Source organism: Neovison vison, chromosome 11, assembly GCF_020171115.1.
Source record: "Neovison vison isolate M4711 chromosome 11, ASM_NN_V1, whole genome shotgun sequence".
NCBI lineage: Eukaryota > Metazoa > Chordata > Mammalia > Carnivora > Mustelidae > Neogale > Neogale vison.
Window position 1 is genome coordinate 103687078 of NC_058101.1, and position 25879 is coordinate 103712956.

A 25879-nucleotide genomic window follows, 5' to 3' on the forward strand; every position below is an offset into this window, starting at 1 on the left:
CTCGCCCTCTGCCTTGCCCACCTGCCCTCAACACCAACATCCTTATTTCTCTCCATCTCATGCTGTTTTTCTTCCCCTTCTCCACTAGGATATCATTCCCTGTTTGTTTTGTTGTTGTTATTGCTTTTATGGCTGACAGTGTAAAGACTATGGAACCGTAACATATAAAAATTAACTTTAATTAGAACTTTTTCTTTGGAGGTTTTCTTTCAGTGTTATTGAGGTATAATCGACCAATAAAACTGTAAGATACTTAAACTGCACAATGTGATGATTTGCTCTCCATAGAAATCATGAAAGGATTCCCCCCATCAAGTTAATGAACATATTCATCACCTCACAGTTTTACCATTCTTTGTGTGTGTGAGAACACTTCCACTCTCTTAGCAAATTTCAATTACACAACTGAAATTTAGTTATCAACTAACTAGTTGATATAGTTATCAACTATAGTCACCATGCTATACATTTGATTCTCAGACCTTATGCATCTTTTTTTTTTAAAGATTTTATTTATTTATTTGACAGAGAGAGATCACAAGTAGGCAGAGAGGCAGGCAGAGAGAGAGAGAGGAGGAACAGGCTCCCTGCTGAGCAGAGAACCCGATGTGGGACTCGATCCCAGGACCCTGAGATCATGACCCGAGCTGAAGGCAGAGGCTTTAACCCACTGAGCCACCCATGCACCCAGACCTTATGTGTCTTACAACTGGAAGTCTGTACCCTTCTGCCAACTATCCAATTTCTTCCTAGCCATCAAGATCCAGGCCACCATCTGCCATCTTCCTTTGCATCCCTTGAGAAGTCCTCCTCTGTTTTAGTCTAGATGGACCTTGCTATTCCTTGAACTTCCAAAGTTCTTATCTGTATCACTTTCTTTGGTATATGTGTACATATTTACAGATGGTATACGAGTTAGATGTAGAAGATCCTCTGACTCTGTTTGAATCACTTTTTACATCTCTAGGTCTTTGTGGCATTCTCCTCTACCTATTTTTCACCATATGACTTTATGGTGTATTTGCATTTTCTTTTTAAGATTTTAATCAAAATTAATCTTCTCATGAGGTCTTTTTTTTTTTTCCAATTTATTTATTTTCAGAAAAACACTATTCATTATTTTTTCACCACACCCAGTGCTCCATGCAAGCTGTGCCCTCTATAATACCCACCACCGGGTACCCCAACCTCCCACCCCCCCGCCACTTCAAACCCCTCAGATTGTTTTTCAGAGTCCATAGTCTCTCATGGTTCACCTCCCCTTCCAATTTACCCAAAAGCACATACCCTCCCCAATGTCCATAACCCTACCCCCCTTCTCCCAACCCCCCTCCCCCCCACATGAGGTCTTTCTTGACTACTTTATTTTTATTTATTTATTTTTTGGACTACTTTATTTTTAATTACTACCTCACCACACTTCCAATTTTCTTGTTCTGTCTTAAATTTTTTATGCTTAGCACTTCTTGGTATTTAATGCACTATACATTTTTATTTATTTATCTTCTTTATATCTGTCTGTCACTCTAGATTTTAAGCTAAACAAGTACAGAAATCTTTTTGCTTAGTAATGTACTTTGGGTCCTAAAGAGTACCTGGTACTTAATAGGCACTCAAGAAATAATCTTTGGTTGAATTTATTGTTTAAAAACTCAAAGCAACATTAATAATAGTAAAAATCATAATAATAAATAAATTCTAATAAAGATTTAGAATTAAGTTGTGCCAGGCCCTGTACATATTATCCATACATATACATATATGTCATATATGTATATAATCCCATTATTGTTACTTATGACCTATTTTCCTCCTTGCCAAATAAAACAAGGCTTGAAGAGGTTAAATAATTTCACCACAAACACAAAGATAATAAATATTATTAAGAACAAGTACTAGGTTTATTTATCACTGAAAATATCTCTGAAGTTGAGCTTATCAAACTGTAAAAAGTTAAATACAAGATAACATTCTTTTTTGGATATAAGGGAAGAACTCCTCTGGGAGTTACTTGTGAAATAATTCTTTCAGTCTCTCTCTCACAAATAGTTAATACTCTAATTTCTTTTTTCCTTGTTAGTAATTTCTCTTACATTTTCCCTAGACTCTGCACTTCTTCCCTTACCTAAACTTCATCTCTAAGAAGAGAAAAATTCTGACTAATGTTATTGTAAAAATTCCATCTTCAAAATACATCTCAGTTCTCATATAAAGGTCAAGTACAGAATGAGTAGCCACAGTCCTCACAGCAAGAGGTAAAGCATCCATTACGGGAGGAGGGGAAAAGCAAAGAATGCTTTATTCATAATTACCTAAGATTTTCCAGCATGAGAGGGGAAAGAGGAAGTCTATTTTCAGTGACAATGAATACTCTAAAAATATTAGCATGCAAGGGGAAAATTTTCATTCTGAGAGTTAGTAGTGCTGAGTTCTCTTTCCCTTACAGAGTGATTTAAAATTCCCAGGGTGGAGAGGTAATCTAGGCAGATGTTAGTTGCCTTATGTCTTGAAAATGGCAACATCTAGGAATCATGGGAGTTTAACTGAGGACACACTGGGAAGGATTTCTCAGGAGCAGGTCAGTCCCTAAGAAGTATCAAGTGGCAGAGTGGATACTTACATCCTCAGGCATCTAGAGTGAGGGCAGAGATTACAGCTACACAGACCTCTTAGAAGATCTGTTACGCTGAATGTATAAATAAGATTCAGTGAAGCTGACGCTGAACTACCTGCTGAAAGAGTTATAGAAGGAAAAAAAATAAAAAGACTTCTTTTTTTTAATCTAGCCTTCATTTTCTTTCCAACAATGCCCCCATAATTTTAATTGACTTGAAGTACAGGCAAAAGTATACATAGAATTCATTCTGGTGTCCATCTTGAGTATTTGGAGAACAGTATCAGTTATCAGTTCCTCACTTCTGTTCATCTATATAAATGTTAATGGTCTGATAAATAACCCTTAGGTTGGAACACTAATTAGTCTTTGGTGAAGAGCATTTAGAACAAACTGATCTTTATTAACGTCAACTGTAGATGAAAAAAAGTACTTGGTATCTCCCTGTCAGTACCTCATATTTTCAGAAAAAATCATGTGAAAAAATTACATAGGGTTTCCTGAAATCTGTCATTGTATACTTTAGTTCTCTAATGGTTCTACGGGGCCAAATCATCATGAAAACTGGCTGCCAAGGCTCAGTAGGTGCTCTCACTTTTCTGATCAGCAAATAACCACAAATAATCACTTCTTTTTTCATCTTCAACAAATGAGACAAAGTGGCCATAAGTGAGATAAAAATGGAGAGGAGAAATACTGTGACAAGTGGTTATAGGTATCACATTTCTCCATGCTTCCAGTTATATTTGCATGGCTCTGTTCTTTTCTGAAAAATTCAAAGACACTGAGAATCTGATGAAAATCTTCCTCTTCTCAAGAAAACAATGTAGATACACATTCATCCATCCAACCATCCGGTTAGCACAAAATTCTGGGACATTTATAGATCTTAAGATCTAACCCATGTGCCCTAAGCATAGATAATTAAGGTATTTGAGAGAGTACAGAGTAATTTATTCAAGTTGAAAGAAGAAAAATTGACCATTAAATTAGGAATAAATTTATACTTCTGGGAAACCAAGCACCAACTGTCCCCAACGTCTTACCAGCAGCTCTATCCCTTACTGCTCCTCCTGGATCATGGCCTGTTGGCTGCTGCTGAGCCCATCTCCTGCTTCCAAGTGTGGTAACTCAACAGGAGCAGGGGCAAGTAGACAATCTTGAGAGGGTTTGATGATGATGTTGGCCAGCCTGGAAAAGAAAAGAATTTAAATATTTTTAAGTTAGCACAAATGAAAAGACATACATCTGGTATGAAAACTATCATGTAAAGCTTAAAAGATTACAGATGCCCGTAACTGGATATGTCCAATTACACCACTGACTATTAAAAAATTCAGGGTTGGGGGATCGTTCTCAAAGCAATGACAACTCCCAAATGCACCATAATATAACACTAATATTTGTAGAGAAAATTTTGCAATGCCCAAAGCTTCTCTGCCCAATCAGCAATCCTCATAGCTTGACAGTGATTATCAGTTAGACTTGGGACCCACTGGGTTGTATTACTTCATCTGTTGAATCCAGTGGATCTCAACCTTGGTTATAATAGTATTATCTGGGTGGGAATCTGAGGCCTCATGCTCAGAGATTCTGATTTGTTGGGCTAAAAATGAAGCCTTATTCCCCAGGTAATTCTAGGGTGCAGCCAGGAATGAGGCTTAATCATTAAATTAAGGCCTTGTACTTGTTGAGATGCAGCACTAACTTAACTTGTAAACAGCAAATGTTTATTCAGAATATACTGTATCAAGGCAATGTGCTCAGTGTGATGGTAAACATAGAACATTTTAACATGGGGTCCCTGTGCTCAGGGACTTTAATTTAGCTCAAAAGATTAAACAAAAATTTTAATCTGATCACCTAACAAGACACATACTTTTAAAAAAATTATTACTATTGTTTAATTCCCTTTCTGCTGACCCTTCTTAGTAATCACTATACATGCAATTAAGATCTGTCCACTTGAAAATGCTTATTAACCACCCAACTGTTTCAACAAGGCAAATAATACATTTCATATGCTAGCAGACTGCAGAGCTTGGTCAGCCTCAGTCATTACTTTCAAAAGTTACGTTAGAATAAGATACAACCATCTCCCATTTCTTATTTGTGTTACTTCTGAAATCTCCTTAGGTCCACAACACATTTCCATGCCTAGACTTTGCTTTGGAAATTTACGCCGATTACACGGTTTTGCCAAATCCAACCTCTCTAAACTATGTGATACTTAACATCCTTAATCCAATTTATCTAAAGCATCCAAAGTTACAAGATTATTTACATAAACATTTAGGATTGCTGAATGTGTACCTGTAGTTCTTTTTATTTTTTTTTATTATGTTCACTTAACCAGCATACAGTACATCATTAGCTGTATATTATACCCAGTGCTCATCATCACATGTGCCCTCCTTAATACCCATCACCTGATTACCTGGTTACCCCATCGCTGACCCCTCTCCATTCTGTAACCTTCAGTTTGGTTCCCAGAGTCTAGAGTCTCTCATGGTTTGTCTCCCTCTCTGATTTCTTCCCATTCAGTTTTCCCTCCCTTCCCCGGTGGTCCTCTGTGCTATCCCTTATGTTCCATATGTGAGTGAATCCATATGATCATTGTCTTTCTCTGCTTGATATAGTTCACTTAGCATAATCCCTTCCAGTTCCATCCATGACAAGACATATACTTCAAAAATATAACCAAAGTAAGGCTTCATTAGTCAAAGATGTAGTGAGAATCTTGGGTGCTCAGAATGTAGAGATGACCATGAACTGAAATAAGGGAGAAAGTTGAATGCATGAAGAAAGTCTTCTGAGTCCCAAGGGCAGGATGAAAGTCAGAGAAAGACAGGAACAGGGAGGAAGCATTCTCAAAGACACAGCTGTTAGAATATGTGTAGCAAGTTGAGGGAGACTAAAGAGCCCACTCTGACTGATGGATTTCTGAAAAGGAGCATTAGAAGAATTTGGAGAGGCAGATCTGAGCTAGAATTTACAGACTAGCGATAACTGGCTAAAGAAGTTAGGTCATTTTCTGAAATATCTGAAAACTTCATCTGGAATAGTATTGAGAACTACTGAAGGTTCATGTTCCAAGGGGCCTTAGTAAATTTACTGGGTTCTTAGTAAATGCCAGGCACTGATAATGCTTTATGTATTACGTATGTTATCTCATTTAACACAAACATCTGGTGAGGCAGTTATTGTTATCCCTATTTTACAGAGAAAGAAGGGAGGTCACTTCATTTTCTCAAAGTTCCATAGCTACAAATAGTAGGTCAAGACCAGCAACATGCTGTTTCTTTAGAAACACAGCATTACCAGAGTTATGTACTCACACTTAGGGTTTTTAAAAATTGAGATATAATTCACACACCATAAAATTAATTATTTTAAAGTAGACAATTCCATGGGTTTCAGCCAAAAGGTTGTGCCATTATTGCCACTATGAAATTCTAGAAAAGTTTAATCACTCCAAAAATAAATCCATCACCCAGCAGGAGTCAGTCCTCTTTCGTCCCTCTTCCAACTAACCCCCCTTCTGTTTCTATGCATATGCTCATTCTAAATATTTCAAATTAATGAAATCATGCAAAATTTGACTTTTTTGTGTCTGGTTTCTTTCACTTAGCATAGTGTTTTCAAGGTTCATCTATATTTTGTTGTGAATCAGTACTTCATTCCTTCTTATGGCCAAGTAATATTCCACCATATAGATAGATCATACTTTATTCATGATGGATATCTGGGTTATTTCTATTTTTTAGCTATTAGAAATAATGCTCCTATGAACATTCATTTATAAGTCTTTTTATATTGTGGTAAAATAGAGCAACAAAAATTTAGCATCTTAACCGTATTTTAAATGTAGAGTTCTATGCATTAAGCAGTCTTATTGTCGTGCAATCATCACTAGCATGACCATCTAGGAATTTTTTATCTTCCAAAACTCAAACTCCACCACCATTAATCAATAACTCCCCAGTCTCCCCTCTCCCAAGCTCCTGGCAAATACAATTCTATTTTCAGTCTCTATGAATCTGGACAATTCTAGGTATCTCATATAAACAGAATCATGTAATACCTGTCCTTTTGTGTCTGACTTGTTTCACTTAGCTCAATGTCTTCAAGATTTGTCCATGTTGTGGTACATGTCAGAATTTTGTCCCTTTTGAAGGGTATTCCATTACACGTACATACCACATTTTGTCTGTCTATTCATCTGTCGATGGACACTTGCCTTGCTTCTATCTTTAGCCTACTGTGAATAATGCTGCTTTGACATGGGTATCCACTGTAAGTTTTGTGTGTACATACATTTTTAATTCCTTTGGGAGTGCAAATGCTGGGTCATACAATAATTCTGTCTTTACCCTTTCACGGAACTGCTAAGCTGTTCTGCAAAGTGAATGACTGTGCCATTTTACATTCCCATCAGCAATGTATGAGGGTTCCAATTTTTCTTCATCCTCATCAACACTTGCTATTGCCTGACTTTTTTTTTTTTAAAGCCATTCTCACGGGTATGGAGTAGTAAAAGATTTAGCTGTTACAACTTATTACATTCCAGATACTGGCTTATTGTAGTAGGTCAGATATAAAGTGAGGAGTCTGAACAAGAGGATGGCAGAGAAAATAAAATGATCAAGCAGGGAAAAACTACTGACTGGGAAAGGAGTGGATATTAGTAGTACTGTAGGTATAGGGAGAAAAAGAAAGAATTGTAAGAGTAAAGCTTTGAGCTTGGCTGCAAAGAAAAATAATGGTATTAATCAGAGATAATTCTAGAAAGAAATTCGAAGTGACAAAATAAATTGTTGACGTGATAGACTTGAGAATCTATGTAACCCAATTAAATAATTATCAGATGGGAGGTCAGGGTTGGAGACAATAAAATATCTTGTGCTTTTAGAAAGCGTCAAAGAAGCATTGGTAGGCCTAGAAGAGGGCTTTTGCCTAGACATGTTTAGTTTCCTTAAAGCTGGATTTACTTAGGGGCCAAACACTGAGAAATACAGAGCAACGGACTATATATTTGCCTTCCTGTTTTCTCTTTAAAATACTAATGTATAACTTAAATAGTAAAATAATACATGCTTTACACTCAGAGGTTTATCAGAACTTGAGCTGTAAGTCCCTTGAGGTAGTATCAGATTTTTATCTATAGTTTGAGGCATTTGGGATAGCAGTGCCCTTGGTTCAGAATGGTGTGAGCAGGCTGAGTGGTACAGCCCTCTAAGGGCTGGCACAAGATCAAGAGGCCTACAGAAATGAATGTTGCTACAAGCAGTTATCTGGTTGGCTGAAAACCAGCTGGCAAACTATCAAGGAGAACATGAAGTTCCAGTGTTCTATGCCCCAAATAGCCCCCTTAAAAAAAAAAAAAATCCCAACAATTAGAATGTACACCCATAAGAGACCACAAGTCTATTGTTACAACACAGTTCCTTAATGGTCAATGATCCTGGCTTTGTTCAGTTTTGGAAAATTTCCAAAAGAGTAACATTCAGAAATCAATGCAGTGACGACTCGCATACTTGGTTACCTGTTTTGAAAGAAAAGTTTAATACTATTTAGGATGCTATGGTAAACATTCTCAAAGAAAATGCAAAACACTGTCAGTCAGCTTACACACTGAGTTTTCCCTCTGACCTAATACACTGAGATTATACAAAAAAAATCACCCAGAAGGCACAAGAGAATAAACACAAAGGGTAATGGCTGAAGACAGAGGTTAAAATAATAGCCATAGAGGAAAAAAAAAAAAAAGTCTAAGAGGGAAAGCCAATGAATATATTTGAATGTTCTCACTCCCACACACATATCTACATTTTTAATTGAACGAAATAAACCTCAAGGTCAAAGTTGTAATCTTGCTGAGGATAATGTGGTTCCAAGACAGAGTTTTCTTTGTTTTCTAAATTAAAATCTATTCTGGTATATTTAATCTACATCATCTACTCACTGCCATTGTTTTTAAAAGATAGTATCTATTTTCTATAATATTTTCCAGAATGTAGATGAAAAAAAACAATGACAATAAAAATTGCTACAATTTATCGAATGCATGCTTAGTCATTTAACCTTCAAATTATTATCATATTCTCAGCCATGTCCCTTAGCACACACTTTGTAGGTGGAAGGCTGCTGGAGCTTATGCTCTTCCTACCATACTTCACAACGTCACCAGCTGGTAAGAGATACAGTAAAGAAAACATTTCATTTTGGTGAAAGGTAAACTATTCTATATTTCAAACCCTAGAAGTAGACACTTTAATCTCAAAATCAAAATAAAACTTTCCTCTGTAAACCAGTTACTCTACCTATAAACATGCATGATGTATAGAAATGTTTCTTTGGGGACTTAAATGCATTCTCCTTTCAACCACTGATCAAAAGTTATTAACACTTTGATCACAAACTATGTTGATCCTGCTGGATCCAGTCCTTTCTTTCCTTTCTGTGCCTCCTGCCATCCTTTGCCATGTCTCTTCAAAGCTTCCAGCAATAGGTTCTTCCTTCTGTTGTGATGCTGCCTCAGCTGCTTCCCTGCTTGAAATGATCCTCCTCCAGGTCCAAATGGGGTCAGACCCGAGTTCACTGAACAGCAGGTTACTGACCTCAGCAGGATATGCCCATAAAATGGTTTTCCTCCTCCATGTCCCCTCCCCAAAGCCTCTCCCATGCACTTTTTTTGCAAGTAATGATCCCAACTGTATGGTGCCCAAAGGGAAGTGCTATTTCAGAATGTCAGCTTCTTGGCAGCAAGGGCTATCCTGTTAATGCTTTTAAAAAAATCACTACAGCAGTTAAAATTCTAAGAAGAAAACCTAAGGAAGTCTTCATGCATATTTACTCCCTGAACTTCCTAACAGAGACAAAGTAGTGAGGAAAAATTCAGTAAGCATTTACGGAACAAATTCCACTAAGCTAAAAACAAATATACACCAAACAAGGTTGTTTCTAATCAACACTTTTTATGGAACTACAACAGCCAAACACAAAGTATTAGGCAGCAGTTGGGAATTGTTTGGCACAGCATTTCCATGGCAAAAAGAAATTATTTAAGAATCAAACACAGGAATATAGAGGGACAGGTATAAAAGAACCCACATTAGAAGAAAACACAGAATAAAAATCAGAAAAAAAAAAACCACATACAAATTCTTACATCTGAAATGAAAACATTTCTATGACATTCTGATACTTGCTAATACTTGACCTCTTTTGTCAGAGAACACACTATAATAAACAGATAGAGGTGTGCCCAATATCTGAATTCTAAAAAGCCAGCAGAAGATACGGTTTATTCTTCATCCACTAAAATAGGAAATACAATTTTCTAAAACAGAATTGCCAATCCTAGTGTCCAAGCATTTGGGGCAGTCTGTCTAGAAATTCCATGTAGTGAAGAGAGGAAAGAGGTAAAGAAAAGAGTGTGTACTTATTTTAATTATTCATCCATCCTTTCCTTTTTTCTTTATGCAAGGGACTTTGGGAATTGGCCATTGTATTTATATGGTTTGCTGCAAGACAAGAATTCTACCAGGAGGTAGGCTATAAGCTGAATCTCAAAAGAAACTTCTCTCCCGTAACTCTCACAAACCCATAAACAAACTAAGGAAGTAGACAGGTGGAAGAAAGAACCAAAGTATAGATCCATCTCAGGTTCTAATTCTGACATTAATCCTCCATAACTTCATGATCTTGAGCCAGTCACTTAAGGAAACTGGGATGAGAGAAATCTATAAAATATTAAAGTGTATTATCTCTGTTCCAAATCAGGTTTGGGCTTTATGATTCTATGGCTTAGATGCTGCCTAGTTTGATAAGGGCGAAACAAATACAAATATAAAAAATTGGTTATTGCAAAGTGAATAAGGTGTAAAAAATGAGCAAAATTATATCGGTAGAATTATCCAATTTAAAAACATTTACAGGATATTAAAACTTTATAATAAATAATTCTTAAATCATAATATTTAACTGCATGCAATAGTCACAATGCTCACTATTGATTCCAAAGAAATTTTTACATGTAGATTCTATTCCAAGATATACAATGTATATTCTATTCCTTTAGATTTGGCAATTCATGTTATAAAGTAACATAATGCATTTTTCAGAGTAATGAAGCCACTACCATGGTTCATTTAGAGTGAGCTGCTAATTACATCCATTTATTACAGTCATAGACTGAGGATCAATAACTTGGTAGACTGTAAGTGCTTTTTGAAAAACTGTTTCAAATTTACGTTAACCTAGATACTTTTTAAATGAGTCCATTCTCCTTACTCTTTAGGAAAATTATTAGGTGTATATTAACCCCATCTTCCTATTTCTTTAGGACAGCTGGGAAGTAAAAGAATAAATTTTTAAATCATTAATTATGATATAAATTATTCAAAAGCCCGAAGAATATCTTCATGTAAAAATGTTATAGTCTTATGGGCTATATGAGTTAAGGTTTAAAGCCATTACATTAATAACATCAATACAAACAGCAAAGGATCAATGAGAAAAATTCTAATGCTTGATGAGTTGGCAAGTCATATAAAATAAAACTTTATGCTATATATAAAATTGCCAAAATTTGATTTGTTACTATTTGTAAAAACCAATACTGCTTCAGTTATAATACTTCTACATTTTGCATTCTAAAAATTTAAACAAGGAAACTTCATTAAATTTTATTTCTAATAAAAAGGCAAAGAAAGGAGAATGAAAAATTCCACAAATTTTCCAAAGGTTCTAATTTTATTCTGTTCCTTAAAGTGTAATATTAAAGTGGAATATTACATTGAAAAGATTTCAGAACATACAGGAAAATTCTGAAGTTACGCTTACCAGGACTGTTAAAGCAAATTATGCATTTTGCAAAACTGAAATGTCAAGAAGATATAAAATTCTCTATCATAAGATATTCTTAAAAACAGTTTAGTAAACATCAAGTTAAGACAAATAAATGATGATTCTCTTGCCATGGACAGGAGTAGTAACAAAAATATTTTAACAGTTGGCACGTCAAAACATGGGTCATAGGGATAAAGGAGGAGCTAGAGGCCACCTACAGGCCATATATTACTATTTCACTTACAAGATTGTAGGCAGGTTCAGGGAGTCATGCAGAGGGAGCCACAGCATCTTAAGAGAAGAATTCTCTGGCTGCCTTGGAACTATTTCCATTACTATCAGCATAGCTACACCCATGTATACCTGATGCATATCAGCTCTGGCTGTTTGTATAATTCTTAAATACAAATTTAAAAAGCATTAAGCAATTGTTTAAGTCTTTGCAAATCTACTACTCGTTACTGGAGAAAATGTTAACTATTAATTTTGGCAGTAGCTACCAAGCAATATCATGAAGGAAATTCAGGGGAAGGAATAAAAACTTAAAGATGAAAGCTTTTTTTTTTTAAATTTTCAAAATGAAACATAACAATTAAAAAAATACTTAATGGCATTATTAAAATTTTTTAAAAATGAAAATATGAGGTTACACCTTCAAGTAATGACCAGGATGACAGAATTTAAATATATTTCTCCCTATTGGAAGGGGAGGTGAACCATGAGAGACTATGGACTCTGAAAAACAGTCTGAGGGGTTTGAAGTGGCGGGGGGGGGGTGGGAGGTTGGGGTACCAGGTGGTGGGTATTATAGAGGGCATGGCTTGCATGGAGCACTGGGTGTGGTGAAAAAATAATGAATAATGTTTTTCTGAAAATAAATAAATTGGAAAAAAAAATAAATATATTTCTCCCTAATAAATAAGACCGTTAGAATAAAAAGCTTCAATCACACTTAAGACTGGAGAATCATATAAACGGATGAGAAATCCAAACAGATACCTAAATAATAAAATTTTGACATGGTAGTTTTTCACCAAAATACTGTGTTCATAGTAAGCTGGATTTTTGTATATTAAATTTCCTGGAGTTGGTATTCAACTATTGCTATTTAGCAGTTGATGTCTTAAGAACAAGCAAAATCATAAGGAAGAAATAGCAGCATAATTTAAAAAACATTTGGTGCAATGTTACAGAGATGTAGGGGGTGGTCTATATAGAACTGCACAGTTAAAAAGTGTTTCAAATCATTTTTTATTTGATAGATCTCTTAGATGGAATACATCAATATAAAGAGCAGGAATTTGTTGTTGTTTATTGTCTTCTTTTTGCAAGGGATTAAAATCACCTAGCAACCTCTATGTTGTAGAAACCAAAACAGAATAGTTGGTTGTCTACTACCAGTTCATCTAAAACAGAAGAATGAAAGCCAGTAGAAAAGCCCCATGCTACACCATGGTGCTCTGACACATCCTTTCATCACACGACAAGGTAAAAATCATCAAGACATGCCCAGGAAAAGAATCTCCTAAAAAAGCATATTAAGTCTAACTAAATTGAGAGCTTACAAACCTTGACCACACAGTCAAGAGATAGACATACAAACACACTCTAAAAAATAACAAAAGACTTAACCAAAGAGTATATACATCATAGTTTAGAGAGGGGACTCAAAAATGGAAGCTTTGTTAAGGGCTTTAAATTATTCTAGGTAGAAACATATATGGGCATAATAATTTATAGAAGCAGATTTTATTTTTTGAACTTAATTTTATAGAGGCAAACAAGGAATGATTGTTAAAGTAGGACAGGAGGTGGGGGAATCAACTTTAACACAGAGTAATAAATATGAGGATTTGAATTATAGAGATTTATAAAGGGACAGAATCAATTAGAATGTGAAATGCTGTTTGTGATAATGGAACAGAGCAAGGTAAATGAGAGAGCATATTAATACTTCAGAAAGGTTTTTTTTTTTTTGAGTGTCATATTCCAGAGTACAGGAAATAAGCTCTGCAATAAACATAACTCAGCTCCCGAGTAAAACAAAGAAACTGCGTATTTTTAAAAGAAAAGAGCTTAATAATTTTAGGACATGTGTACATATATTTTAAATATATAAGAGCAGGAAAAATAGCAGGTATGTCAGAATTTGTATTTTCCTCTATGTATTAATAACGGAGGCTTTGGACTGTGGGGCAACATTTTTAGGTAGTGAAAGAATAAAATCACCATTTTTAAATCACCACTGAGCAAAGTGGAGTTTGGGGAAAAAAAAAGAGTCACTAACTTTGCCTTTAGAGAAAAATGTCTGGAAAAGCCCTCTGTGCCAAGTGGACACAGGTCCATAAGCCATGGACATCAATCCTCAATGTCTTGATTCCTCATTGGTTCTGAGTAGATGAGAAGGTAAATGAAAAATGGAGCATCTAACTCCTTATACTTGGAGATGTTAAAGTGTTATTTCTAAAAAGTGTCAACTGTCACTTGCCCAGAAAGGTACACCTACTCTAAGCCCCAAGAATGAACCAGTAAAGGAAGGGAAACAAACAAATGAATAACCATTCACACACGCACATTATTTCAGTGGCCATTAAAAACCAGATAACGCTGCAGACTAAAAACCGCTCTTCTTGTGAGAAAGATGAGTAATACTGCAGAACCTAAATAGTGGGATAAATTTACTCAGGTCTCACTAGGAATGCAGCTGCTTTACACTGCAGACAGTCTTATAGTGGGATGTCAGTCTTCCCTCCAGCAAGTGCCAATGAAATGACTTAACACTCCAGGTTTACGCCAGGTCAGTGTACACAGGTCATGTCCAGAGCCATGAATGAAGTCATGCTTTATCAGAAAGCAGGTCAGAGGTGACATAAATCATGGAAGTGTAACAGTTGACTAAAAATAACTTTCTATTACAAGCTGTCATTTCCTAAATGAAGAAGATACACACCCTCCTTTTTTTTTTTTTTTTGGAGGTGTGTTTGAGGGGAGATCCTCACATAAAACTGAACAACTCTTTCCTCTTCAACACCGTAAGAAAAGTCATGGAGTCTGTAGGTACATGAATTTGGCTGGTAGCCTTTGATATACTATAGGCACTGAATGAAGCCTCTTGAATTATGCCTATTAACTGCCTCTGGACATCCTATACCTCCACTTCCATTCACCTTTTCATGAAGGACCAGTTCATGAAACTGTTCACTGTAAGTAAGTTGATAGGTCAGTTAAGAAGGAAATTAGGTTATTTTTCCTTAACCTTAGGTTGGAAAACAGTGTCAAAAGAGGACTTGGGGGACACCTGGGTGGCTCAATAGGTTAAGCCTCTGCCTTCCGCTCAGCTCATGGTCTCAAGGTCCTGGGATCAAGCCCCACATCGGGCTCTCTGCTCAGCGGGGAGCCTGCTTCCTCCTCTCTCTCTGCCTGCCTCTCTGCCTACTTGTGATCTCTGTCAAATAAATAAATAAATATTAAAAAAAAAAAGAGGACTCAAATTGAAACATTACAACTACCCATAAGAAAGAGAAGACATACTTGTATTGCCTAGTTTATTTTCTTTTTATAAATTTAGTTTTTTTTTTTCCAGGTTGCTTTGTATGTTTTTAATCAATAAACTTTTTTTTTAGAGCAGATTCAGGTTCACTCTAAAATTTAGCAGGAAGTACACAGTTGTCACATACTTCTGTCCATGCACATAGACAATCTTCCCCACTATCAACATCTCCCATTGGGGTGGCACGTTTGTTAACGTGACACATCACTAACACCCGAAGTCCACAGCTGACGTTAGGGCTTACTCTTGGTGTTGTGCATTCTGTGAGTTTTCACAGATGTATGATGGCATGCATCCACCACTGTAGTAGATTACAGAATGGTTTCACTACCCTCAAAATCCTTTATACTCTGCCTATTCATTCCTTCTTAACCCCTCATCTGTGAAAAATACTGTTGACTGTATGGTAAGAGTAAGTATAATTTTGTGAGAAAGTGCTAAACTTTGTTCCAAAGTAGCTGTATCATTTTGGATCCCCACCAGCAAGGAATGGTGTCTGTTGCGTACATCATTACCAGCATTTGGTGGGTCAGGTATATAGCACAGTATCATTGTTATTTTAATTTGCAATTCCCTAATGACATATGATGTTAATTATCTATCACATGCTTACTTGCATCTGTCTATCTCCTTTGATGAGGTGTCCATCCAGGTCTTTGCCCATTTAAAAAATTAGGTTGCTCACTTTTTAAAGTTGTTTTGAGAATTTGAAGTGTTCTTTGTGTATTTTGGATAACAGTCCTTTATCAGATGGGCCTTTTGCAAAAATTTCTCCTAGTCCGTGGCTTGTATTCTCATTCTCTTGACATTGAGTTAAGCAGAGGAGAATTTTTTTTTTTTTCATTTTAAAGAAGTTCAGCTTAAAAATTATTCTTTCATGAATCATGTCATTGGTGTTGCATCTGAAATACCATTGCCATACATAAGCCCTTCTAGGTTTCCTCTTATGTCATCTCTAGAAGTTCTATAGTTTTGCATTTTACATTTATGTCTATGATCCTTTTTGAGTTAATTTTTGTGAGAAGTTTAAGGTTTGTGACTAGATCCATGTTGTTGCAAGTGGATGTCCAGCTGTTTCTGCACCATTTGTTTAAAGACTGTCTTTGCTCTACTGCATAGCCTTAGCCTTTGTAAAAGATCAGTTGACCATATTTATGTGGATCTATTCATGGAGTTCCTATCATGTTGAACTGATCTATTTCTCTACCCTTTCACAAGTACCACACCGTATTGATTGATGTAGCTTTACAGTGAGACTTGAAGTTTTGTCAGTCCTCCAACTTCATTCTTTTCCTTCAACATTGTGTTTGAATACTGGGTTTTCTTCTCTCCAAATAAACTTCAGAATTCATTTGTTGATATTCGTAAATGCTGGGATTTTGACTGAAATTGTTTTGGATCTATAGATTAAGTTGGGAAGAACTGACATCTTGATAATATTCATAAACATGGGCTATCTCTTTTTTTGGCATTTTTTTTAATCAGAATGCTGTAGTTTTCCTCATATAGATCTTATACCTATTTTGTTAAATTTGTACCTAAGCATCTCATTTGGGGGGATACTAATGTAAATGGTAATGTGTTTTCAACTTTAAGTTCCACTTACTCATTGTTGATATATAGGAAAAGTGATTGACTTTTTATTTATTTATTTATTTGAAAGAGATCATAAGTAGGCAGAGAGACAGGTAGGGGTCGGGGGGGGGAAGTAGGCTCCACACTGAGCAGGGAGCCCCAATGCAGGGCTCAATCCCAGGACTGTGAGATCATTATCTGAGCCAAAGGCAGAGGGTTAACCCACTGAACCACCCAAGTGCCCCGTGATTGAGTTTTGTATAATAATGTTGTACTCTGCGACCTTTTTATAATTGCTTATTAGTTGCAGGAGATTTTTTGTTGATTATCAGGTTTTCTACACAGACGATCATGTCACTTGGGAAAAATGATGCCTTTATTTCTTCTTTTCCAATATATATACCTTTTATTTCCTCTTCTTGGCTTATTGCATTAGCTAGGACTTCCATTACTATGTTGAAAAGGAGTAGTGAGAGGAAACATCCTTGGCTTGTTCTTGATCTTAGAGGAAAAAATTTGAGTTTCTTACTATTAACTATGATGTTAGGTGTAGGCTTTTTTTAGATGCTCTTTATCACATTGAGGAAGTTCCCCTCTATTCTTAGTTTGCTGAGGTTTTATCATGGATAGGTGGTGGGTTTTGTTAAATGTTTTTTTTTTTTTTTTTTTTTTTGCTTTTGTGAAATGCTTTTCATGGATTTGACCATGTGGCTTTTTTTCTTCTAGCTTGTTAGTGTGATCAATTCATTAACTGATTTTTGCATATTGGACCAACCTTGCATACTTGAAACAAATCTAACTTGGTCATAGTATATGATTCTTTTAATCTATTGTGGGATTTGACTTGCTAATATTTTGTTGAGGATTTTTCCATCTGTGTTAATGAGAGATATTGTTCAATAGAGCTTTCTTTTAATATTGTTGTCTAGTTTGGGTATTAGGGCAATGCTGGTCTTAGAATGATTAGGAAATATTCTCTCTGCTTCTGTTCTCTGAAAGAGATTATAGAGAATTGATATAATTTCTTCCTTAAATGTTTGGTAGAATTCACCAGTGAGGGGCACCTGGATAGCTCAGTCATTAAGTGTCTGCCTTTGACTCAGGTCATGATCCCAGGGTCCTCAGATGAAGCTCTGCATGGGGCTCCCTGCTCAGAGGGAAGCCTGCTTCTCCCTCTCCCACTCCCCCTGCTTGTGTTCCCTCTCTTGCTTTGTCTCTCTCTGTCAAGAAAATAAAAATAAAAATCTTAAAAAAAAAAAAAAAAGAATTCACCAGTGAACCCACACAGACCTGATGCTTTCTGTTTTGGAAGGTTATTAATGATCAATTAATTTCTTTAGTAAATAAAGGCCTATACAGATTTTCTAATTCTTCTTGCGTGAGTTTTGGCAGATTGTGCCCTTTCAAGGAATTGGTTCTTTTTATCTCAGTTACCAATTTATGCACATGGACTTGTTATTTTATTATCTTTTTAATGTCCATGGGATCTGTAGTGCTGCTTTCTTTCATTTCTAATATTAGCTATTTGTATCTTCTTTTTATCTTAGCTACCTGGCTAGAGGCTCATCGATTTTATTGTGTTTTGTTTTTTTTTTTAAAGGAACTAGCTTTGGTTTTGTTGGCTTTCTTTACTGCTTATCTATTTTCATTTTCACTGACTTCTTTAATTTTTAGGGTTTTGCTTGTTTAAATTTTTTTTTGCTTATTTTAGATTTAATTTGCTCTTTTTCTAGTATCCTAGGATAGAAGCTTAGATTATTGATTTTAGAACTTCTTTTCTAATATATGCATTCAAAGCTATAAATTTCCCTCTAAGCACTATTTTTATTGCATCACACAAATTTTGACATTTTCATTTAGTTCAAAATTTTTCAGATTTATAATAACTTTCATTGTGCCTTTAACACTGTGGTTGCAGGTCCCCTCAGACAGTGAAATCCTCTGATCACTAGAAATTCACAAAAATTGAGTGAAGTAAGCACTTTGAGTGAAAACAAAAGTAGCACTGAAACTACATGACAAATCAGTGTCAAGTAGAGTAGTTCGAATATTTTTATATTTGTCTTGTGATTCCTTCCTTTATCCATGTGTTCCTTACAAGTATGTTGTTAAATGTCCAAGTATTTAGGATTTTCCAATGACCTTCCTATTATTGATTTCTGATTTAATTCCCTTGTGGTCTGAGAGCAGACATTATATAATTTCTATTCTTTTAACCTTGTTAAGGTGTGTTTTGTAGCCCAAAATGTAGTTCTATGTTAGTTAAATACTCCATGGGAACTTGAATATGTAATCTGCTGTTGTTGGATAAAGTAGTCTATAGATGTCAATTATATTGAGTTGACTGATGGAGCTACTGAGTTCAACTATATTCTTACTGATTTTCTGCCTGCTGGATCAGTCCACTTCTGACAGAGGAGTGTTCAAGTCTTCAATTATAATAGTGAATTCACCTATTTTTCCTTGCAGTTCTATCTGTTTTTGCCTCATGTATTTTGACACTGTTAGACGCATGCATGTTAAGGACTGTTTGAAGACAGACATAAGAAGACATAATGCTATGTCTTCTTGGAGTACTGACTTCTTTATCATTAAGCCATGCTTTTCTCGTCTAATAACTTTCTTTGCTCTGAAATCTGCTGTTTGAAATTAACGAGCTCTCCCAGCTCTTCTTTTGATTAATGTTAACACGGTCTATATTTCTCCTTTTCCTTACTTAAAAAAAAAAAAGCTTTATTTATTTTAGAGAGATAGAGAGCATGACAGTGGGGAATGGCAGAGGGAAAGAGAGAATCCCAAGCAGACTGTATGCTGAATGTGGAGCCCGACATGAGGCTTGATCTCATGACCCCAACATCAGGATGTGAGCCGAAATCAAGAGTCAGATGCTTAGCCCACGGAGCCACCCAGCCACCACTCCATCTCTTTACGTTTAATCTACATGTCTTTATATTTAAGGTATCTTTTACATAATATCTAGTTGGGCCTTATTTTTTATCCACTCATTATTTTCTTTAACTGGTCCATGAGACCACTGATACTTAAGGTGATTATTGGTACAGCTGAATTAATATCTGCCATATTTATTATTATTTTCCTAATTGTTGACTTTCTTCTTTGTACCTATTTTTGTCTCCCACCTTTTTCTCCTTTTGTATTTTTTTTTTAAGATTTTATTTATTTGACAGAGAGGAAGAGATCACAAGTAGGCAGAGCAGCAGAGGGAGAAGGGAAAGCAGGCTCCCTGCTGAGCAAAGAGCCCAATGTGGGGCTCGATCCCAGGACTCTGAGATCCAGACCAAGCTGAAGGCAGAGGCTTTAACCCACTGAGCCACCCAGGCGACCCTCTCCTTTTGTATTTTTAATTGAGCTTTTTATATATTTCCTTTTTTTCTTCTTTCTTAGCATTGTAGTTATATTTCTTCTTAAATCTTCTTTAGTGGTGCCCTAGAGCTTGCAATATGCATTACAACTAATCCAAGTTCACTTTCAAGAAACACTATACCACTTCTTGGGTAGTGTAAGTACCTTATAATAACAAAATATTCCTAATTTCTCCTCTTGTCTCTGTATCATTACTGTCATTTATTTCATTATACACTTAGTACATTATACACATTATACATTGTTATTATGTTGAATAAACTAATTTTTGTTATAATTAAAAGAAGAAATATTAAAGATTTTCTTTTACCTTCAGTTTTTTATTCTCCAACATTCTTCCTTTCTTTATGTAGATCCTAGTTTCTGATCTATGTCATTTTATTTTTGTGTAAAGAGCTTTCTTAAAATTTCTTGGAAGGAAGATGACTGTCAACAAATTTCCTCAATTTTTGTTTGTCTGAGAAAGTCTTTATTTCTCCTTCACTTTTGCAGGAAAATTTCACAGGGTATAGCATTCTAAGGTGGTTTTTTTGTTTGTTTATTTGTTTGTTTTGTTCTCTCAACACTTTGAATTTCTCCCACCCCTCTCTTCTTGCTTGTAATGGTGTCCCAGCAGAGGTCAGATGTAATCCTTATCTTTTTCCTCTATAGGTAAGGTGTTGTTTTCGTCTAGCTTATTTCAAGCATTTATCTTTGATTTCAGAAAGTGGAACATGCTATGCCTACATGCAGTTTTTGTTTTGCTTTTGTTTTTTGGTATTTATCCTACTTGGTATTTCCTGAACTTCCTGGATCAGTGGTTTGGTGTTTGATGTTAACCTGGGAGAATTTTCACTCATTACTGCTTTAAATATTGTTTCTATGCCTTTTTCTCTTCTCCTTCTGATAGTTCCATCATGTCTATATCACATCTTTTGTAATTATCCCACAATTCTTGGATATTATTTTTTCCCTGTTTTCAGTTTTAGAAGCTTCCCGTCATATTCTCAAAATCAGAGAGTCTTTCCTCAGTCATATACAGTCTACAAATTAATTCATCAAGGTATTTCTGTCATAGAATTTCTGATCTCTAGCATTTCTTTTTCTTTCTTAAAATTTTCATGTCTCTGCTTACTTGTTGGAGGCTACGGCATGGTTGGAGTCGAGGATCAAACCAGGCCCTGACTTGTGTCTCCTTCAAAGTCCGGACACCTTGACAAGGTTAATGACAGGAAAGTTGAGTAACACTGAGAAAAGGGTCTGTGCTACGTGTCGTGCGCTCGCCTACGTGACTTGCCACACACTCTCCCTACAGAAGGGAACAATGTGGCCAGAGTCCTGAGTTCTTAGTTAGTCCTTGTTGTTCTGTACCTCCCATGATCCACTCCCTGGTTGACTGTCTTGCTAATGGCATTAGCCGAGACTACCTGGCATCACGAGGTTTGCTCGTAGTTAACGTAAACTTGTTATAGAAATTTGCGGTCATCTGACTAGATACTGATGTATTACTCCTCCTATTGTGGTCTGACTTATAAATGCTTGTAAGATGTGGAATAAAATAGGACATCCTCCTCAGTGCTCCTCCTGCCCCCATCTCTTTGTCTCTTAATTTCTTTTCACCATCCTCTTAACCCTCACGTTTTCCTGGTCGATTTGTCCCGCTAGCTGCGGCATTACATTATCCATCTATTCTTGCATCATGTCTACTTTTTTTCATTAAAACCTTCACCACGTGGTGGGTGTTGGAGAGGGCACGGATTGCATGGAACACTGGGTGTGGTGCAAAAATAATTAATACTGTTACACTGAAAAAATAAAAAATTAAAAAATTAGAAAATAAAGTCTAGTTTGATGTAAAAAACAAAAACAAAAACAAAAAACCTTTCACACATTAATCACAGCTTTTTAAAAAAATTCCCAGTGTGATAGTTCCAACATTCTTGCCTTATTTAATTCTGGGTCTGAAAGTCTCTTTGAACAGTCTTTGAACAGTTTTTGCCTTTTAGCATACCAAGTAATTTTTTGCTTTAAGCTGGATAAGAGGTACTGGGGAAAAGGAACTGCAGTAAAGGGGCCTGTAGTGATGCAGTGGTAAGGTGTGGAGAGATGGGAAGCATTCTATTGTCATATGATTAGGTTCCACCTCAGTCTTTTGGTCAACCTGCACTTCACCAGTGCTTCTTGTGCCAACTGCTTCTTCCCTAAGTGGGAAAGGATAGCTGGAGGGATTTGAAGGTACATTATTTCCTTTCCCCCACATAGAAGGTTAGAATTTCCCTTCCCTCAGCATTTTAGGCTCCGGTAAAATAGTTTCTTTTGACAGCAGGCCTTGTTAAGAAGAACAGAATGTTCTGGCATATTTCACAATGATTGCTCTCTGCACCTACTGAAGTACAAGGGGACTTTCCTCTAATATTTACTGAGGGGACTGGTAGGACACCTGAAGGTAAAACTCATCAAAGTGTGGGGGCTCCCTGTCACTGAGTTCCCCTGGGTTTTTACTCTACGATTTATCCATGCTGAACCTCCAACAATCTGTTTTACCGTTCAGGTTTTTTGGCCCTGGCATTGGTTCCTATGTATGTTTCTACTTGTGTGGGTTTCTGCTCCAGTAGTTTGTGGTTCTCTGTATTCGCTGGTCTCTCTACTTTTGGGGGTAGTGGTTTGCCTTGTGACCTCACCTCTCTAACAGAGCTAAGAAAAGTTGTTGATTTTTTTCAGTTTGTTCAGCTTTTTATTTGTTGGGATGGAAAGCCCTTTACATGTCAAAGAGGAAACTGGAAACCTTAAGGTTTTTTTAATTTTTAAAACTTTTTAACCATATGTAATCCTAGTAATATATCAAGTCTTCTTTTTCAAATATGTATTAGGAAATACTAGTGACTATAAATTCTGTGTGTGTGGCAAGCCACTTCTCAAAAAGGGTTTTTACAATGTACAAATAATTTTTTTTAGAAAAAAGCAGCAGTAAACTGTCTTTTAAGGCCTATCAAATAAAGTATAGGCTTACCATGGTTATGTACCTATATTTATTCTTTTATTTCTTTGATATCCGTAAGGTTTTTTTTTCGTAAGTTTTTATTCATATATGTACTCTAGTGATAGAATAAATTGAAATTCTAGGTGAAAATGGAATTAGCATATTCAATTCATGGTTGTAATAATATTGTCAATGTGTATGTTGACAGAGAGATCTATGGTCTTTTGAAGTCATTGCTACCTACTATTAAGAAATGATACGGAGTTGAGCCGGAAACAATGTGTGGTTTGGGGCACTGACCCTTTGCACAGTCAGAAATCCATGTATAACTTTTGAATCCTCAAAACTTAACTATTAATAGCCTATTATTGACCAGAAGCCTTACCAATAACATAAGCAATCAACACATACTTTGTATACATATTATATGCTGTATTCTTACCATAAAGTAAGTTAGAGGAAAAAAAAATCTGTGTATAAGTGGACCCAAGCAATTCGAACCTGAGTTGTTCAAAGGTCAACTGGACACTATTTTTGTAAGCATGAATAAAATGTTTTATATTTCCATGTGTACATCCACTGCTAGTCAATATTTTGTTAAATTGAAGTCCTAAAGAAGTCTCAAGATTTTTCACAACCAGCACTAGTCTCTATTAAATTATAATCCTGTTTATACTGGTTTGTTAAGAGGAATTCTCTTAATGATAGTAGACTGACTTCAAAGATGTTTTAATTGTCATGTAATTAATAACTGAAAAAATGGACTTTTGTATTCACTGAGTAATAGAGAAAATAAATCAGCAAATTTCTTTGGATTTCCTGGTCTCATCAACTTTGCACTCTCATACCAAATCTGTCATTTTCAAAACTAGACAATATTTCCTTTACTTACTAAAATTATCATTATTTACTTACTAAAATTACTCATTATTATCACAAAATTTTCAATAAACTTGATTTTTTCTTAAACGATAATCCAGGGGGCATCTGGGTGGCTCAGTAGGTTAAGCCTCTGCTTTTGGCTCAGGTCATGATCTCAGGGTCCTGCGATCAAGTCCCCGCATTGGGCTCTCTGCTCAGCAGGGAGTCTGCTTCCCCCCTCTCTCTGCCTGCCTCTCTGCCTATTTGTGATTTGTCAACTAAACAAATGAAATCTTTTTTTAAAAAAAGATTAATCCAGGAACTTATCACTCTCCTATTCTGTACACAGTAAATAGCATTTTTATGTACATTTTCCTTTAAGGATTAAAGATAGGTAAAATTTTTATCCTTCATTTTGGCATGCAGGAGTGAACTTCCTCTTAAAAGCAAAATCTATATTCTTAAGAGGTATGAAAAGCAGAATAGTTTTTCACATCTATTCTCTGAAGGAATATTTAAGGCTTGGTTAATGGAAATAAGACCAAAGTAACTTTGCTCTCTGCCCTGTCAGAAAAGCATTACCACTGCATAACAACATAGTAGTAGCACAGCCAACTTAGAAAAAAACTGTTAATTACCCCATCAGTTTCCTTTTTTTTTTCTGCCCCTATCATAGTTTCATTACCAAAAATACATCATCTACTAGAACACCTCTGATGAATACTTTTTCCCTTGCTGAAAGAATTTTTTTTAATTGGACAGTTTCATTCTTGACTCCACCATTATTCTCACATTATGAGACATATTGCTGAAAGGGCAAAGACCATCTGTAAGAAACCTCGAATTCAACCTCAACAGTTTTAAAATGTTTCTCATAAACATACAGGCATTTGAATGTAATACTATTTTTTCCTTGAAAGGAAATAATGTGGCCACTTAAAAATGCAGTAAAACAAATATATGTTTAACATCTGCAATATGCCTCAACTTGTCATATATAATATAGATCTCATGTGTGGACTTTTAAATTGAGTGAAATTTCAGAAAATGTTATTTTGTCCAAGTCCTTCATTTGATAAATGAGGAAATAGTAAACTTCCTGCCCAGCATCACATGAAAAGTCAAAGAACTCATTTAAAGTCAACAGCACCTTTTTGCTATACAAAGTATGCACTAATTCTGTTTGGCCTCTGAAAAATGCATGCAATGGACATATGAAAGAGATGATAAGCCCTGGAAGAAGGTTAAAAAACAGACTTCCAAAAAGAGGTAAAGACAAGCATGTGAAAACAAATAATGCAATCTGAAAGAGACTAGTCTATTTTTGCAGGTCTGTTCACAAGTATGAATGTTGCCTTACCTTTTTCAACATCTCAGGTACCACACTGAACCCTTTACTATATAGGGGAAAATATAACATTGGCAGTATGAACCAGCATCCTTTATCAAAAAGCAGTTGTAGGGCGCCTGGGTGGCTCAGTGGGTTAAGCCGCTGCCTTCGGCTCGGGTCATGATCTCAGGGTCCTGGGATCGAGGCCCGCTCGGGCTCTCTGCTCAGCAGGGAGCCTGCTTCCTCCTCTCTCTCTGCCTGCCTCTCTGCCTGCTTGTGATCTCTCTCTGTCAAATAAATAAATAAAATCTTTAAAAAAAAAAAAAAAAAAAAAAAAGCAGTTGTAGCTCAAGATCTGTACCTTGCACCAATGTAGAATTTAAAGATTTCAGATGCCTCAGTTAAGTTATATTGCTTAAAATTTTTTTTTGACCTCTGCTTTTTCTTCTCATCTTCCTGCCATTTTTTAAAGAACTGGTTTCTGTTTCCTGGTTACACATCATTATGTCAATGAAACATACTAAAACTCATATTAATTCTTCTCTGATTTCAGAAAGTTCTCTATATTTGGAAGAACAGTAAAGAAAGAGCTACCCTACCTGTTTGTATCTCATTTCACTAGCATTGAGTACGGCATTACTCATTATGGGTTTCTTATTCTACTAAATCTTTGGAATGAGAATTCTCTAGAAATATTGGTCTACATTCAACAAATACTGATTTTAGTTTATAATGTTTCAGGCACTGTGCTAG

General features: G+C 35.8%; 1 protein-coding gene across 2 annotated transcripts in view; it reads right to left on the reverse strand.

Moving 5' to 3' along the window:
- TET2 (tet methylcytosine dioxygenase 2) overlaps positions 1-25879 on the reverse strand; it is a 138882-nt gene that overhangs the window by 94757 nt on the left and 18246 nt on the right. For both annotated transcript variants that reach the window (XM_044224364.1, XM_044224365.1), the window contains exon 2: positions 3661-3805. The gene's annotated coding sequence lies outside the window, so the exon portion shown is untranslated. The remainder of the gene's footprint in view (positions 1-3660; positions 3806-25879) is intronic.